The sequence below is a fragment of the Apium graveolens genome, chromosome 6 (assembly GCF_009905375.1).
Source record: "Apium graveolens cultivar Ventura chromosome 6, ASM990537v1, whole genome shotgun sequence".
In the NCBI taxonomy this organism is placed as follows: domain Eukaryota; kingdom Viridiplantae; phylum Streptophyta; class Magnoliopsida; order Apiales; family Apiaceae; genus Apium; species Apium graveolens.
Genome location: NC_133652.1, coordinates 34,916,803 through 34,924,398, shown reverse-complemented (window position 1 = coordinate 34,924,398; position 7,596 = coordinate 34,916,803). Strand labels below are relative to the sequence as shown.

The window sequence follows — 7,596 nt, the reverse complement described above, 5'->3', positions numbered from 1 at the left end:
TTTGGTTTGAACGATTAAGTGTGAAGGCTGTCATGTTATTGGATGCACTAGAGATATATAAAAATGAGTTAAAATGTGCAAAAGTTGAACATCCAAATAAAATCACTGTTTCTGATATCGAAAGCAAAGTGACTCAAGGGATTCAAAAAATGATGCAAAGCTCGCGAAAAAATAAAGTTGATTGTATCTCTGAATCTGAAAGAGAAGAAAAATATGGACAAGAACCGGAAGGTCATTATAATGAAGAAAAACTTGAGCCAGGACCAAATTTTGAACAAAATGTGAGAGCAAGTGTTGGGATGGAACCAGATGATTTCAAAGGAAATGCTGAAATAGATCCATTTGTACTTGAGCACATGGAGTTGATTAGGTATTTATACTCTTCACAGGGGGTAAAGGATATGAATGAGGACATGGATGATGTTTGGGTACCATCTTTTTTCACTTGGAAGAGATGATCAAGTAATTGGTGTATGCAAAGAAATCAACAAATAACATGGACTTGAGGTAGAGGCTGAAGTGAATGATATTGTCACACCAGCACCTACACAACAAAAAAGAAGAAGTAAGAGGGAAACAAAGCTTGATGTTGCTTATCGATCACCATATGTTCGCAGAATTATAGATTTGAATGCAAAATACACTATACAGGATTATTTCGTATGAAGGTGGTTGATACAGCATGGAAAAGATAAACTGTAAGTACGTTATAGCTAATAAAAGTTCCACTAATTGCCACACTAAAAATCACCATTAAAACAACCATTTCTATTTTGTGTTCTAATAATTCTTCTTCTTTACACACTGACACGGAACATGTATTTGAGGCTGGTGACCTGTTTTGTATTCGAGAGCACTTGGCAACTCTTTCACTGAGGCAACGATTAGATTACTCTGTCATAGATATATGGTATGTGTGACGGCCTCAACCCCGGGGTCAGGAGTTGACGTCATGAACAATAACAAACCACAAATATAATACAACCAACTCATTCCTATTTCAATATAAACACAACCCCTTAACAAGATCTTTTCCAGGTTCAAGTATGATTTAGGTTACACAATTATTACAAAACCAACTTATTTAAACAAACCTGACACAACTAACTTTTTTTACAGCAACTCAACAGACCACATCTGGTCTGACCCAACTATCTCAGAGGAGTCGGGTACGGGAGGAACTGAAATCTAGCTCTGCCTATGACAGAAGGGTCTCCTAGGCATCTGCGATATATGTAAATATAAATTATTTTGCAAGAGTGAGCAATCAATTGCTCAGCACTACCATTATATGAATAACAAGTAAAACAATTTATGAGAAACAGTTATAGGAACAGAAATCATAACTCGTTTACAAAAATAAGTAAAATAAGTATAAACTAGATATGAACAACTAGCATGCTCTGTAAAATAATAGCATTAGTTGTGTGCTATATAAATACCAGAGTCCAATTTTAACATGCTATTTTCATTTTCAAATCCACTATTCCATTACAGGAACCACAAAACCCTCTGTCTCGTTACAGGGACCACAAAACCATTTGTTCCGATACTGGAACCACAAAACCCTATGTTCCGTCACGGGAACCACAAAACCATTTGTTCCGTTACTGGAACCACAAAACCAAAATCAAATATATATATATATATATTGGACGTTATCTAGGGACGACTGATCAGGCCTCCGCACAATTTATCTAGGATAGCTGGTCGATCTCAATTCGTCTAGAAAAGCTGATCAGGCTTTCACACAATTCGTACCGGATCTGCGAGAGACTAGCTAGGTCTATGATAAGTTACGCTGGACTAATCGGTGAAAATAGAGCGCGCAACCGACTTAGCCACTTACGACCGTTATCCAGTATCTGATTCGTTTTATCCGGTTTTCAAAACCACTTATGCCTATCTCTTTTTAAAACAACTATATCACAACACACTTTCCAAACCTTTTCCATATTAATCACAGTTTAGAGATATGCATTTTCAGAAGTTACTTTTCCCCAAAACATAATTTTAACAAACATTTTCAAATACGGGGGATACGTAACTTAAAACGTTCTGTTCCACTACGCAATTTAAATAAACAGTTATTCATATATTACTGAACCATAAAAGATTTGTTCAGGGGTACTTTCCTTAATACACTTTAACAACTATTACTGGATGGATTTGAACCGACTTTGATGCTCGGGCTTTTGACTGGGACCTATAGAACCGAAACATCCTAAATTAGACAACCGAGCATGCTTGACATATCCTCGCTAATATTCTACTTGTGCGTTATCGAAACCCGACTCGTAATTATTCGTATTATTTTAATACACATAACAATTAGGGTTCATGTACTCGAAATTCAGTTTGGTATTTATTCTAGAAAAATACATATACCCGTCATTTTGGGAAATAGGGTTATTGGATATTTTTGCAAAATATTTTACCACAACACGCAAATAGATTTTGTACAATGTAATTATATATATTCGATCAACATTTATGATAATTACATGATACATTCCCGTATTACCGAAATAATTTTTTTCGGAAATTGGGCAGCGTCTCTTTTATTTATCGGACTTCCCGTCGAAACATATTTGGCGCAACCACAATCATTCACAATTCACATTCCCAATCATCGATACAAATTTTAATTATTAATTATTATCTTTATTTTTTTATAAATTGTAGGACTCGGATTATATCATCACGGTCCACCATCGGCTCGCCGAGACTCATCACCAACGAAGGTAAAATTCGCGGGTACCCGATAAATTCGGGTTTCCGACACGTATCTCACCGATTAAATTAAATTCCCCGCATGTAATAATTTATTTATCTCACGTATATTATTCAAATATTTTCCTGCAAACATTTTATAAAAAATATTTCAATCACACGTGAATATAGAACAAGGACAAACAGAACACAGCAAACAGGTACATCAATCCCAAGCGCCTCACGCCCCACTAAAATCACAACACACACTCAATTCACACACACATACAATTCACACACACGCACACAGAACATATATATACATGCCTATTTGTATATATGATACAAAACAGGGCAATAACTAGAAGGCTGGAAATTACCAAAAAATGACCGGAAAAGGAATTGAAACGACGGCAATCGGAGCAACCGGGAACAGAAAGGAAGGAAAACGGGGAAAAGAGAAAGAGGGAGGGGAGAGAGAGGAGAAACACGAGATAGGGAGAGATAGACAGATTAAACGAAGAGAGAAACAGGAGAAAAATTGAGAGAGAGAGAGAGTACAGGGATCGACATAGAGAGAGAGAGAGATGTGAGGATAAGGAAGTGAAAAGATAAGGGTACAAATTTTAATCTGCTTTGGTTTCGATTTTATCCTGATAGCCTAAATTTATCCCGCAATTAATAATTTAACGAGCAAATTTACGGGTAAAAATACCTCGAAAATTACTATAATAGTTTTAAAATTCTCGGGATAATTTAAATCTAATAATATAAAATTTTCAAAATTTTTAAACCATTTTTAAAACGCGCACCAAACCCTCATTTTACATCTTAACAAACAAACGTGCGGGTGAATAAAACCCGAAAAATTTCTGAAATAATTTTAAGATTCTCGAAATATTCCAAACTTGAGAAAATATGAGTTTCATGATTTTTGAAGCATTCTGGAATTTAATATTGAATTTACACTAAAATAAAATCAGAAAATCATTTAGGGATAAATTATAGATGAAATATTATTTTCTAAATTTTATAAATTCCCAGAAATATCTATTAAAGTTATAAAGTAATAAAAATAATTTTAGTGACAATTCAAATATTTATGAAAAATAAATCTTCAATAAAACCACCTTTAAAAGTAAAAACAAACCAATACAACTCAACAATCAATCATACAAATAATTCTCGTATACCATGGAGCATATACAACTAATATCAAATACAACACCCAGCTGACAAAACCATAACCTATTTTGTTTATTTAATAATTACACTTTAATAATTACAAATATACGAGTCATTATAATCTTCCCCTTAAAAAAATTTGTACTCGGAATCTTAACTAACTGAACAAGTGAGGATATTTTTCAAGCATATCTGACTCTAACTCCCAAGTGGACTCTTCCACTCAAGGATTTCTCCAAAGTACTTTGACTATGGGAATCGACTTATTCCTAAAGACTCGCTCTTTGCGGTCTAGGATCTGGATCGGCCGTTCCACGTAGGAAAAATCTAGCTGAAGCTCGATTGGCTAATACTCAATGACTTTGTTCGAATCAGGAATATAGCGCTTCCATATAAATACGTATGGATACTCTACAGCTGCGGCGACAACACTAATTCATAGGAAACTTTACCTACCTTTCTCAACACTTCAAATGGTCCGATATACCTAGGCCTCAGTTTGCCTTTTTGTCCAAATCTAACCAATCCTTTCCAAGATGACACTCTCAACAATACCAACAATCCTAATTCTATATCCATGTCTTTTCGATGCAAGTCTGCATTCTTTCTCTGTCTATCCTGAGTTGCTTCTAATCTTTTCCAAATCAATACCACTACGTCATTGGTTTGCTGAACTAACTCAGGTCCTAATAACTTCTTTTCTCCCACTTCATCCCAATAAAGTGGGGACCTACACTTACTTCCATACAAGGCTTCGTAAGGTGGCATTCCTATACTGGCATGATAACTATTATTATAAGAGAACTCAATCAACGGCAGTGATCATTCCAGTTTCCTTTAAAATCCAATGCACATACTTTCAACATATCTTCTATTGTCTGAATCATTCTTTCACTTTGACCATCCGGGGATGATAGGCGGTACTCATCTTCAACTAAGTGCCCAAACATTCCTGGAATTTCGTCCAGAACCTCGAGTTAAATTTTGGATCTCGATCAGACTGATAAGTGGATTTTATATCCACTTGGAATGCTTCATTACAAGCTTAAATTGGTGTTTTGGACTCAAGTTGTTGGTATTTTGATGTGTTTTTGTGTTATTGCATTTCAGGTATCAGTTATATGAAGAAAATAACTTTTAAAGGAAATATGATAAAAAGTGATCAGATTTGGAATCCAAGACCATTTTCAAGTTGTATAGAATCTCGTTAGCTTCGCGTGGGCAGTTGAATCGCCTAATTCTGACGAGTAGAACTCAAGTTATGGCCAAAACAAGATTCATCAGAATTTTTTCCAGAAGCTGTCTGAGCGCCTGCCCAGGAGAGCTGAGCGGCTGCCCAGAGAGCTGAGCGCCCGCTCAGGAGAGCTGAGCGGTCTCCCAAGGCGCGGTTGGTCACTGATTTCGCTGAAAAAGCCTTTTTTGAGTGGAATTTGACGATTTTAAGCGTCTAGGTCCACTAGGGGCGTATATATACTTAAAAAAAGGGTTTTCATCATCCGGGAAGATTGGGATACCAAGGAGAAGACCTAGAAGCACAGAACAACTCCGAAAAAGAAGATCTTGTTTTCAACTTGTGATCCTTTGAATTAGTTGTAATTTTATATGCTCGTTTTCATTCTTGTTGAACCTAGATCTTGTTTATTCGTACTTTAATTATTATTCAGTTTATTAAGACCTTGTTTATACCATGCTTTCATTGGAACCCATGGTGATGATGAGTTCAATTATGGGCTAATCGTTGTCATGGGGTTCTAGCGGATTTACTTATGGAGTTCAGTAGTTAATTTGTTTCGATATCTTGGTGTGTGGTGATTATATGATATCCTAGTATTGGTTGTGCTTATTCGTCTTATATGCGTAGCTAACATATAAGATAGCGTGTTAATCTCTACTGAACCGAAAGTGAATATAGAGGTTTAGAACTTGCCATGCTAGCATAGGTTCATGTATGTATATGCATGATTCTTAGGTAACTCTAACCATTTTACTTGCCCTATGTAATCATTATGGATAACTTGTGCTTAAACAGATATGTTGTCAAATTCTATAGACATATAGGGTCTCAATAAAATTGGTGCCTATTCAGCTTCTATCTCTTTTGTGGATGTCTAGTAGAGTGGTACTCATGCAACGAAAGTTAGCATTTATCAGTTTCGTGTTATCTGATTAGTGTCATCACCGTCATATGCTAAGGTTAAGAACGAAAAGACTATTGAATGAAGTAGTAATGAAGTTAGAATCCCATGTTTGTCATATATAGTAATTCAACCTCAATTCCCTTAGTTGATGTTATTTAGTATAATCTCTTAGTTTAATAAAAACCCAATTTGTTATTTGTCTTAGCATTGAGCGATAACCATACATTGTTGCATAGGTGCATAAATTGAACTTAACCTAAACCAGTCTCTGTGGGAACGAATCTGATTTATATCTTATACTACATGCGAATGCGTATACTTGCGTGAATATTAGCGCGTGTTTTCGCCCTAACAAGTTTTTGGCGCCGCTGCCGGGGACTCGGTGTTAATTTTTAGTTTATGTGCTTGTCATCAGTGGTCGTTAAAGTTCACTGACTCGAATTCTTTTACTTTCATGGTTTATTTGTTTGTGTTTCAGGTACTCATTACAATGGGAGATCCAGCAGCACGAACGAAAGCCTTGATGGATTTTTCTCAACCCAAGATCAATGACATTCAATCTAGCATTATCCGTCTAGCTATCACATCTAATACCTTTGAGATCAAGCCTGGAATAATTCAATGGGTACAGACTTCAGTCCAGTTTGGGGGTTCTCCAACGGAAGATCCCAATACACACATTAGGGATTTCATAAAGATCTGCGACACCTTCAGGTTCAATGGTGTTTCTGAAGATGCTGTGAAGCTGAGACTATTCCCATTCTCTCTGAGGGACAAGGCTAAAAGCTGGTTACACTCTCTACCAGCTGGTTCGATTACTACTTGGGAAGATCTTGCTCAGAAGTTTCTTACTAATTCTTCCCTATGGCGAAGACAGCTGCAATCAGGAATGCTCTTACTCAATTTGCACAGCAATAAGGAGAATCTTTATATGAAGCTTGGGAGCGCTATAAGGAGATGCTTAGGAAGTGTCCTCGTCATGGAATGCCTGATTGGATGATCATCAATTATTTTTACAATGGGTTGGGAGCACAGTCCAGACCCATGCTCGATGCAGCAGCAGGCGGAGCATTATGGGCAAAGAGCTATGAGGAAGCTTATGATCTAATTGAACTGATGGCTGCTAATGAATATCAGTATCCAACCCAGAGATGTCCACAGGGAAAGGTAGCAGGAGTTCTTGAAGTGGATACAGCTATGGCTATCACTGCTCAACTAAAGGCGTTGTCTATGAAGATCGATTCTCTGGTTAACTATGGTGTTAAGCAGATAATTAATGTTTGTGAGCTGTGTGCAGGTCCGCATACGACAGAGCAATGCGCTATATCTAGTGACTCGGCCCAGTTTATGAGCAACTTTCAGAGATCACAGCAGCCAGTTCCTGCCACTTATTATCCTGACAACTGGAATCATCCTAACTTCAGCTGGAGCAATAATCAGAATGCGATGCAACAGCCGTTCCAGCAGTTTGGAAATAAGCTATTCAACCATCCTGGTTTACAACTCCAAATTCAATAACAAAATCATGATGCAGGTCTATCTTCGAATGAAAAATCTGAAT

General features: G+C 36.7%; 1 non-coding gene across 1 annotated transcript; it reads right to left on the bottom strand.

Moving 5' to 3' along the window:
- Positions 1–6,914: 6,914 nt before the first annotated feature.
- LOC141670110 (small nucleolar RNA R71) lies at positions 6,915–7,021 on the bottom strand. The gene has a single exon (XR_012554356.1). It is a non-coding gene; the product is annotated as a small nucleolar RNA R71 (small nucleolar RNA).
- Positions 7,022–7,596: the final 575 nt, after the last annotated feature.